Genomic DNA, 11,587 nt, shown 5'->3' with positions numbered 1-11,587 from the left:
CAAATCTCCTTAGTGCTTAAGCTAATTGGGTTTGGGTTTTCTGTTTTTAAAAGTGGTCTTGCCATGGCAGATCTGGAGTCCAAGGAGATTGGGAATTTACTAAGACAAGGCTCCAGGTGCTGGGAATGAGCTTGGAGTCTGGTGGCCTCAATGCCACCCTGATCCCCCTATCGCCTGGCTACTGCCTGAGTGGGGTGGGGCAGGGCAGGGGGGTGACTCGATGCTGGTTTCCACAGAGGGGTATGTCCTTACCATCTTAGGTCAGGTTTGTCCTGGGAATTAGGAGTAGGACCAGACTTGGAGGTAGGGGATCACATCCTTTCAGCTGTGGGGAGTGGAGGAGCAGGCTGGACTCATATTGTGAGGGACTAGGGTAGGACAGCGGAGAAGGCAATGGCACCCCAGTCCAGTACTCTTGCCTGGAAAATCCCATGGATGGAGGAGCCTGGTAGGCTGCAGTCCATGGGGTTGCTAAGAGTCGGACATGACTGAGCAACTTCACTTTCCCTTTTCACTTTCATGCATTGGAGAAGGAAGTGGCAACCCACTCCAGTATTCTTGCCTGGAGAATCCCAGGAACGGGGGAGCCTGGTAGGCTGCCATCTATGGGGTTGCACAGAGTTGGACACGACTGAAGCGACTTAGCAGCAGCAGCAGCAGCAGGGTAGGACAGAAACTTAATGCCATGTTACAGCTCTTTCATTGCACAGGCTCTTTTTTCCCCTCCGACTCTGTGTGCCCACAAGAGCAGAGAATGTGTCTTTACTTTGGGTTTCTGCCCTGAACATCTTTCCACCCTCTTGTGCTCTGCCTAATTTCCACAACTGGGTTAGACATCTCTCCTCAGTATTCCTTTAAGCTCTTTTATGTACAGAGCACCGCATTTTTCATATTATATTTTCACTCAGTTATTCAACAACTTGAGTAACTGCCATGTACAAGTGTTGTTCTAGGCACTGAAGGTACAGCAATGAACAAGACAAAAATACCTGCCTTCAAGGAGTTACAGTATATTCTAACAGGTGGAGACAGGCAATAAAATAAGTGAATTATAAACTTTTAAAACATAGATATGTGCGAAGGGGAAAAAACAGGGAAAGAGAATAGAGTAAGGACTGACAGGGAAAGGGGATAATTTTTAATTGACAGCTAAGGGAAGACTTCATTGGGAAGGTGGCATTTGAGTAGATTTGAAGGAGATGAGTGAACAAGCCATATGAGTATTTAGGGGAGATACTCTTCAGGTGAATGGAACAGCAAGTGCAAAGGCCCTGGGGTGGGGGCTTGGTATGTTTGAGAAACAGCAAGGCTACCAGTGTCAGTAGAGTGGAGTAAACTCCAAGGAGAGGAGTAGCCACTGAGGTCATCACAGGGTTTACAGGGAAATAGGGACCAGAGGCTATTGCAACTATTTACTGCTGCATAAGGAACCATTCCACAACTTAATGGCACAACACAGTTAATTATTTCTCACAATTCTGTGGTTTGACCAGGCAGTTGTTATGCTGGTCTCACCCTGTGGTCCCTCATGTGGCTGATAAAGCAGAACACTAGGATGACTGGGTCGGGCTTCTGTCCCATTGTGGTTTCTCGCCATTCAGTTTGGCCCAGCCTTCTTATGTGACAGATGGGTCCCCAAAGGGAGCATTCCAAGGGGACCAGCCCCAATGTGTGAGTGCTTAGCTAGCCTCTGCCTGCATCACATTTGTCGATGTGATTGGCCAAAAACACATCCCATTGGCCAAAAACAAAGCAAGCCTTGTGGCCAACCCCAGAGTCAGTGTGGGACTGAGTCCATCCAAGAATGTGACTATCAGGGTGCAGGAGTCATTGGAGGCCACAGCAGGGGCTCAGGGACCCTGAGCCTAAACTCATTGAGAGAGTGAGGCAAGAGGTGTACATGATTGATGGGCTGTGGGGTCGGGCTGGAGTAGAGGAGAGAGGTCAGGTCAAGAATGTTGACCACATTCCTGTGATCGAGTTGATTAACTTTGTCCTCTGGTAGAGCCAAGGGGTCACTTGGGAGGACTGTAGTTCTTCATCGTTTCCATCATCCTCTTACCTTGGATGTGAACAGTTAGCATCTTCTCAGTCATACTTAAGGTACTGTGCAAACACAGTTTCAAGATAAGCCTCCAGGCTTAATCTCCAGCTAGACTGCTTCCTTTTAAGCTGCACCTAGGTAAAAATTTTGGAATTACTACCGACATTGTAAATAAAAGGAAATAAAATCTAGTGAATCCATTAGGCAGACCAATGGATTACCTAAATTTGAAAGGAATAGAGATACATTACAGGGAATAGATAGCTGCCAAAATGATTGTTCACTGATTCATGCAACAGATATTTGCTGAGTACCTGTCATGTGCTGGGCATGTGGTATTACAGGCATTAATGACATTCTGGAGAGGACCCTGAAATCTACTCACTGAATCTTATTTAACAATTGGCTGTGATAATTGCTTCCTTTTAAAAATGTTCATAAAAAAATCTTTTAGATAGTCTTTCCTAGACTGTCAGCTTCCTTTTTATCTCCCTGTTGTCCATGGTGTTTGGAATTACTTCATTGCTTTTCTGATTATTTTGCTTTTCAAAGTAAAATCAGTTCAGTTCAGTCGCTCAGTCATGTCTGACTCTTTGGGACCCCATGAATCGTAGCACGCCAGGCCTCCCTGTCCATCACCATCTCCTGGAGTTTATTCAAACTCATGTCCATCGAGTCAGTGCTGCCATCCAGCCATCCCATCCTCTGTCATCGCCTTCTCCTCCTGCCCCTAATCCCTCCCAGCATCAGAGTCTTTTCCAATGAGTCAACTCTTCGCATGAGGTGGCCAAAGTATTGGAGTTTCAGCTTTAGCATCAGTTCTTCCAATGAACACCCAGGACTGATCTCCTTTAGAATGGACTGGTTGGACCTCCGTGCAGTCCAAGGGACTCTCAAGAGTCTTCTCCAACACCACAGTTCAAAAGCATCAATTCTTCAGCACTCAGCTTTCTTCACAGTCCAACTTTCACATCCATACATGACCATTGGAAAAACCATAGCCTTGACTAGACAGACCTTTGTTGGCAAAGTAATGTCTCTGCTTTTCAATATGCTATCTAGGTTGGTCATAAATTTCTTTCCAAGGAGTAAGTGTCTTTTAATTTCATGGCTACAGTCACCATCTGCAGTGATTTTGGAGCCCCCCAAAATAAAGTCTGACACCGTTTCCACTGTTTTCCCATCTAGTTCCCATGAAGTGATGGGACCAGATGCCATGATGTTACTTTATACATTTTCTTCTTTTTGAAAATGATCTGTTTGTTTAGAAACACCTGAATACACAGATGAGTGAAAAGAAAAGCATAAAGATCTCTCAAAATTCCATCATCCTGAGGGCATCACTCTTAACATTTTCATAAACCATCTTCAGACATCCCTCAGTGGGTATATGTACATGATACAATAACTGGTGTTGGACTGTAACCTGGTTTTTTAGAATCCCATTTTGTGAATGTTCAAATTTATGCAATCCCACAATGATGGATACTTAGCTTGTTTCTAATTTTTAAACTAGGATTAGATAATTTTTATTCTCTGATTTTAACTGCCCCCCACCAGGGGTTTTCCATTTTCTCTGGGACATGTTTTTCTAGTTAGCTGAGGATACTATCTTTGTCGGCTATTTTTGTCTTGTCAGTTTTGATCATTGATATCTGTTTTATTTAGCCCTGTGATAGGAGTTTCTAAGTGGTTTTCAAGTAATGTGTGATAGACTTTTAAAGGCCTCATTCAGTCTTTTCCTTAAATGTAGCCTACATTTGATTGACTAAACCATCACCTGAATAGCTGTGTGGTAGATTCCTAGGCTGGCCAGTTCCCTTTGTATTGTTGGGTTGAATTGTGTGTAACCATGGTTACCAGGCTTGCTACCATTCACTCCTTAAAGTGATTTCATACCATCAGCATTTCCAGCCCCAGTGAACCTTGGCTGGCCTGGGTGTTCAGGGGTTAAATTCCCTCCAGAAGTTCTGTGCCTTGGCTGGCATTGTGGGTAGGGTGTGAGGTGGGCAGTGGCCTAGGTGGGCTTCTGCTCCACTTCTTCACCACCTCATCCTGAGATGGAATTCTGGGCAGTGCCCTGTTATTTTAACCCTGTCCCATTGCACACTAATCCTTTGTTATGTGACTGCCTCTCTACCCTGGGCTGTGACCATCTCAAAGGAGGAGCCTATCCTATTGGTCTGTGTCACCCAGGTATCCTGTGCAGTACCTGAGAAATGTTTGCTAAATGAATGACTGAGTGAGTAAAGGCAAGGAAAAAATCCTGATATTTCCAGTCAAGCAATGTTTTGGTGCTAAGTGCAAGGGATGAGGAAAGAGGTGGGGAAGGCCAAGTTACAGAGACACACAGCCTTAGGTGTGTGGGCTTTGGAATGGGAAAATCAAGATTCAAGTCTGTGCCAGACAGCCTAGCAGCTGCATGACCATGGGCAAGTCACTTAATTTTTCTGCACTCAAGCCTCCTTATACATAAAAGGGGATTAATTCAAGTAACAGATTGATTCAATAAGTATTTATTGAATGCAGTGTGCTGGACACTGTTCTAGGTGCTGAGGAATCAGCAGGGAATAGTGTTATCCGTGACACCCACGGGCTCATGCTGTTCAGAGCACCTTTAAGAGAGAAACTCTTGAGAACCATGAAGCAGCTAACCTAAGCATGCCTCCTCTGCACCACCACATTTATCCCGAGGCTTCAGTGAGGGTGTAGGCCACTGCAGCCTGGGCTCTTCTCGTCCAGTTCTTCCTTCCCTTTCTGTCTCCATGTGGGTCAGATGTGTATCAAGGTCGACAGCTTTCCTGCCAACTCCTGCTCCTGCTCCTTCATCTTTCAGAGATGGGTCTCCCACTAAGTCTCTTGTATGTCTAATTCTGTCTTGCTATCAGCTCCCTGGATGGCCCAGACAAATAAAGCTCTGTTCTCGTTTACCTGATGGAAATCAAGTAGACATACCTCAGAAGGTTGTGGTGAGGATTAAAATGAGATGATATTTGAGAATGGCTTAGCCAAAGGCCAGTATCCACTAAGACTCAGTCAAGAATACACATTGTTGTTTCTATTATTATCATCTTCATTGACTTTATTCTCCAGGTGAGCAGATGGAGAATGCTATCTTTGAGGTATCAGTTTCCTTGGTTGGTTCAACCCAGTGGACTGCCCCTATATCCCGTGTCCTTCAGGGTTTGTTCAGGAACAAAAGGCTAGAAAATGAAAATGGGAAATAATGGGAAGATACTTTATGGCCTTCAGAAAGTGAGGCTGGACCTTCCAGAAGAATCTTCTGACTCTAAGAAGGTCCAAATGTGGAGGGCAAAAAGCCTGAATGGACTGTCTCTGAAGTCTCTCCTTGGCTGAGAGTAGCACTGGTCACTCACTGAACTTGGAGGAAAGAGCCACAGGGCAGTGGAATGTGGTGAACATGGTGCAAAGGTGTGGAGCCAGGCTCCTCTGTGCAAATCCTAGCCCTGTCACTCACTGCTTACCTCCGAGGCTTGCTTTGAGATTTATAGCGATAAAGATAGAATGCTCAGCACAGAGTAAGTGTCTGAAAACTGTTGGCCATCGGGGGGGCGGGCCCCCCCACCAAAACTTTTATTCTATTATACTTGGAATAGTTAACATCAGTGTAACTTCTCTGTGTTGGAGAATTATGGTCAAAGCCTGGACTAAGGAGGCACTGTCCTGATCTCTGTGGGTTATTGTGAAGGAGAAGAACGTCCAGGGTGTGAAAGGAAGAAGGGTGTGTGGGCTTGGAAGAGGAGTAGGGCTTTCAGTGGGTAAATGTTTATTGAGCAGCCACCATATGACACCCCCTCTGCTGGGTGCTGAGTTTATGAAGGTGATCAGGACACAGGCTGTGTTCCTCAGGGGCTCAGATACTGACTTGGAAGCCAGGGATAGACGAACAGGTATGTTCTGTAAATAGTGTACTGGGTCCCATGATGGCAACGGACAAAGCTTGGGAGCCTATGACCATGAGTGGAATGGTTCTTGCCATTTCTCCCCTCCAAGACTGAGTGAAGCTTCTGTAGCTTCTCGATTTTTCCATAGTGCACCGTTACCCCATGGGCACTTAAAAGGTGTCTCCCTTCCCTGCTAGATGGGACTCTGTGAGACGTGACCCTCGAACACCCTGCTCTTGTGTGCCTCCAGGGCGTGGTGCAGTGGTCTTCTGTCTCTTTGCTGTAAACAAGTATGAAACGGTGGTTGTGTGGAGTCAATAGGGTCATGTTTATCAAATGTACATCACCTTATAAATGCCATTATTGTATACTTTTCTAATTGGCCTAGTCTCTTGTGGGTTATTGTAGTGAGCTGTGCAGTCTTTGAACTTTCTTACATGGTTATGTGGAGGATTAAGTAAATATATATATATTATTAGAACAGGGCCCTACCTATCATGTTATAAATACTCAAAAAGTCTTAGGTAAATCAAGGGATATAAAATTTCAGTTATGTAAGATGAGTAAATTCTAGATAACATAGTGACTATAGTTAACAGTGTGTTATATATTTAAAAACCTGTTAAGAGAATAGATCTCACCACAGTTACATTCTTCTTGTAAGAAAGAATTGTTCTTATTGCAATTAAATACATTGCCCCCAAATTGAAATAAAAACAAAACAAAAACCCCACGAAGGACAAAAATATGTATAGGAAAAACAGAGGCAGTGTTATAACCTTATAAAAGAGTGCCAAGAACAAATATGTAAGTCCTAAAATTTATCATTCACATTGGTTTAGAACCCATTACTATTTCAGGTAATAGTGGTGAAAAAATGTGTGTGGGGAAAAAGTGTTAGATATTATAAATATTACCATTACTGGTAGTTTTTTATGTGTCATTTTCTGATCAGAATTCGGATAGTCAGAGAGCTGAAGCACTGTGCGAGGGACCACACAGCTACATGTGTGCCCACACTGCTACATGGGCAGAGCAGCCCAACCAAATCTCTGAGTCCCAACCCAGTTCTCTGCGACATTCTTGGAAGTATCCGCCAGGGGGCGTTCTTCACCCGAGATAAGATCCAGCCTAGACTCCACCGGCGGCCTTTTCTCGCTAGGAGAACCTAGTGTTCTAGAGCTAGTAGGGAGTTTGACCAACTGTGAGCCCTTGTTTACGAGGGAGAGAAATAAAGCTCTGAGAAAGTATGTCTCTGGGTCCAGAGTCACCCACAGCCACCAAGTGGTGCTGGGACGTTTGCCCATTTCCGAATCTCATTTGCTTCCTGCCTTCTTGTGTCATCCCTTGCCCACAGCCCAACAGACACTCTGGACTCTTCCCTGCAGAGCTGGGAGCTTCTCTGCTGAGCATTTGCATGGCTCTGCTGCCTAGGGGTGAAGAAGGTATTTGGTAGCAGGACAGGGATTGAGGCAGGCTGGGGCGGCCTCCCCCTGCATTTCTTACCGTTTTCTGGGGTCTTTGAGGGTGCTGTGTGCACTGCTAAGGGCAGGGATTCAGGAACTAAGCTGCCTTTGTCCAAACCCTCGTCCTCCCCTTACCAGTTCTGTGTCTCATTGTCCCATCTGTAAGACGGAGGTTATAAAATACCTGTCACACGGGGTCTTTGTGAGGTTTGAGTTAGTAAGTGCAGAGCACTTGAAATAGTTGTAACCGCGTAATTGCCATCAAAATGTTAGTTCTCAGTATCATCTGGCATCCTACCTGGATACAGGAGTTGGTGTGAGAATTCCATCATATTCCTCAACTATTCACTGGTCTATAGTATCCTTTCATAATAACCATCTACTTGCTGTTAGGCTGTGCAGTATGATAAACCTGTGGTTTCACTATCTCAGTTAGTCCACACAGCAACACGTGGATGCTATTATTGTTCCCAAGTCAGGATTGAGGATTAGTCAAGACTAAGGCAGGGTCACTTTACCAGGATCACACAGAAAGGGATAGACTAGACTCACACTCAGGCCTGTGTGATGTGAAAGCTGAGGCTTTTTACCACTACACGGTCTGACCTCCTCTTGAAGCCAATTAGAAACAATAAAGTCAGGCCCCTGGAGTGGCCCCAGGCATCAGCTCTGCTCACTGCCTCTCTGCAGGACCTCTCTCTCTCAGAAGCAATCCTTTTGCAGGGTGAGGTTTCCTAGCACTCTTACTCTGGGAGACAAAGAAGCAGATTTCACAGAGGTCTCCCTGCTTCCTGGCCAAGACACAGCATGCTTTGACTGACAAGGAGGCCTCTTCAGATTAGAGCTGAGTTAGCCACCCAGCCTCCCATTCCTTCTGCAGCCTGAAGGCCACTTACCTGGGCAGGCTTTGTGCCTGCTGAGTTCACTGAGTTCTAGGCGATCCAGGGTGTAATGTGAGCTCTCAGTGACTCAGACCAGCCTATCTGGGACTTTTCCTCTCTCGGCGTGTGAGAGAGCCTGCAGCACTGACATCTTTTAGCCGAGAAAGAAACAACAGGCAGCAACCTACACCTGCAGAATTACAGAATGTCAGTCAGGCCAGAAGTGACCACAGGGTGCAGAGAAAAGGACCCTGATTAAGGAAGTCTCTTGGTCAGGATCGCATTGAGCAGGAAAGAAGGTGCCTGGATTTAAGCCCTCACTTATCCTTGGTACCTGGTACCTCCAGCTCTCAGGGGTGCTGAGAAGCGGGCTGAGCTGAGGCAGGGATGGGGATGTGCATCTAAGCCCCTATGTGTGTGTGCATTCAGTGCTCTCTCTCTTTCTCACAAGTGATGAGGCTTTCTCAGTCTCAGCACTAGTGGCATTTGGGGTTGGATAACTCCTCTTTGTCTGACAGCGTCTGGCTGTCCTGTGTTTAGCAGCATCTTGGGCCTCTACCCAGTAGATGCCAGTAGCACTCTCTCAGTCCTGTGACAACCAAAAATGTCTCATTGTTGTTGTTCAGTTGCTAAGTCGTGTCTCTTTGCGACCCCGTGGACTGCAGCATACCAGGCTCCCTTGTCCTTCACTGTCTCTGAGTTTGCTCAGACTCTTGTCACTTGAATCGGTGATGCTGTGTAACCGACTCATACTCTGCCACCCCTTCTCCTCCTGCCCTCAATCTTTCCCAGCATCGGGGTCTTTCCATTGAGTCTGCTTTCTCATCAGGCGGCCAAAGTATTGGAGCTTCAGTTTCAGCATCAGTCCTTCCAGTGAATATTCAGGATTGATTTCCTTTAGTATTGACTGGTTTGATCACTTTGAAATCCAAGGGACTCTCAAGAGACTTCTCCAGCACCACAATTCGAAAGCATCCATTCTTCGGTGCTCAGCCTTCTTTATGATCCAGTTTTCACATCTGTACGTGACTACTGGAAAAAACACACAGACCTTTGTCGGCAAAGTGATGTGTCTGCTTTTGAATATGCTGTCTAAGTTTGTCATAACTTTTATTCCAAGGAGCAAGCATCTTTTAATTTCATGGCGACAGTCACTATCCACAGTGATTTTGGAGCCCAAGAAAAGAAAAGCTGTCACTGTTTCCATTTTTTTTCGCCATCTATTTGCCATGAAGTGATGAGATCAGATGCCGTGATCTTAGTTTTTTGAGTGTTGAGTTTCAAGCCAGCTTTTCACTCTCCTCTTTCACCCTTATCACGAAGCTCTTTAGTTCTTGGTGGCTCAGTGGCTGCCAGGGCTTTTTAATATGAGGACTTGGAAGTCCCAGGATGTCATTCCCTCTGTTGTATTATTCTAGTCAAAGTGGTCACAGGCACAGCCCAGACTCACAGGGAGGGGACACAGGGTCTGCCTCTGGAAGGGGAAGAGGCACACGTGTGCCACACAGGAGTAGAATAGTTGGGGCCACTTTGGGATACTGAATATCACAGCCAGATTTTCATTCCAGAAAGAATGTTCTGTCAGTATGGTGGAGATGGGTAGAAGACAGCAAGACCAAAGACACGAAGGTGAATTATGAAGTCACTGTAATGGCTTCAACAACTTTCACTGAATTGGTCATTCAACGAATGGAAAAGACTGGAGTAATTATTTTGTTAATAACAATAAGCCAGTAACCATACTATCCTACATTTACTGAGCACATATTATATGCTGAGCACTGTGGTAAGTACTTTTCTATACAATTTAATCCTCACTGTTAGCCCATGAGATACATTCCTGTTTTACCTTTCTGAAACGGAGATCAAGTGTGTTAGTTACCTTGGGCTGCCGTAAAAAGGCACCACAGACTGAGTAGCTTAAACAACACAATGTTTTCTCAGAGTTCTAGAAACTAGACACTCAAGATAAGGTGCTGGCTTCTTCGGAAGCCTCCCGCCTTGGCTTGCACAGGGCTGTCTTCTGCCTGGATCCTCACAGGGTCTTTCTCCTGTTTGTGTCTGTTCTAATCTCTTCCTATAAGGACACCAGTCCTATTGGATTGGGGCCTCCCGCCTGACCTCATTTTACCTATATCACGTTTTTAAAGACTCTGTCTCCAAATACAGTCACATTCTGAGGTAACTGAGAGTTAGGGCTGCAACAAACAGTTTTTGAGAGGCTACAATTCAGCCCATAGAGTCAGGTGATTAGCCTCTGCTCATGTAATTAATAGGTGGGAGGCCAGAATTTGACCTGGTCTGTCTGACTTAAGGCTCCTGTTGTTAATGACTCCTTATAGTATCACCCTAAGTTGTTTTCAGTTCCATTACCAAGCAGAAAGAACAAGGTGGAGGAAGATACCAATGCTGTAGAGCTTTGCATTTAGAACTTAGTTATTTCTGACTGAGGAGCAGGGCTTGGATTCCAGTTAGCTGTTCTGCGTCCTTCACCTGTCATTCTATCACAGTGATCTTTTTGGAAGGGTACTGAAAGGTGCAGGGTGGCATATCTGGATAGAACCATCCTAGGGGATGGTGGTAGTGATCACTAATACTTTATGAATGTGTCCAGTGTGCCAGGCAGGATGCTAAGTGCTTTACATGTGTTATTTAATTCTCACAATAATTCCTTTGGGTGGGTATTATTGTGTTTCCTCTTTTACATATGGGGAAACTGAGGTAGAGTGGTGCATTAACCTGCCCAAATTCACCTTGTTAATAAGAAGTGGCAGAGTTAAGCTGAGTATTCGGGTCATCTGAGTCCAGAATGGGGTTTCCCTGATAGTTCAGCTGGTAAAGAATCTGTCTGCAATGCAGGAGATCCTGGTTCGATTCCTGAGTTGGGAAGATCCACTAGAGAAGGGATAGGCTACCCACTCCAGTATTCTTGGGCTTTCCTGATGGCTCAGCTGGTAAAGAATCTGCCTGCAGTGTGGAAGACCTGGGTTCAGTCCCTAGGTTGGGATCCCCTGGAGAAGGGAACAGCTACCCACTCCAGTATTCTGGCCTGGAGAATTCCAGGGACTGTATAGTCCATGGGGTTGCAAAGAGTCAGATACAACTGAGCGAGAATAAGAATATGTACTCATAACTGTTATTCTTCCATAGCACTTCTGGGAACCTGATAAAGAATGAATCTATGCTGTAATTCCTTGTTTTTTTTTTTTTTTGATGTTGAGCTGTACGATCAGGTCAAGAAGCAACAGTTAGAACTGGACATGGAATAATATACTGGTTCCAAATCGGGAA

Source organism: Oryx dammah, unplaced genomic scaffold (genome assembly GCF_014754425.2).
Source record: "Oryx dammah isolate SB20612 unplaced genomic scaffold, SCBI_Odam_1.1 HiC_scaffold_9, whole genome shotgun sequence".
NCBI classification, from domain to species: domain Eukaryota; kingdom Metazoa; phylum Chordata; class Mammalia; order Artiodactyla; family Bovidae; genus Oryx; species Oryx dammah.
This window is presented reverse-complemented; position numbering follows the sequence as displayed.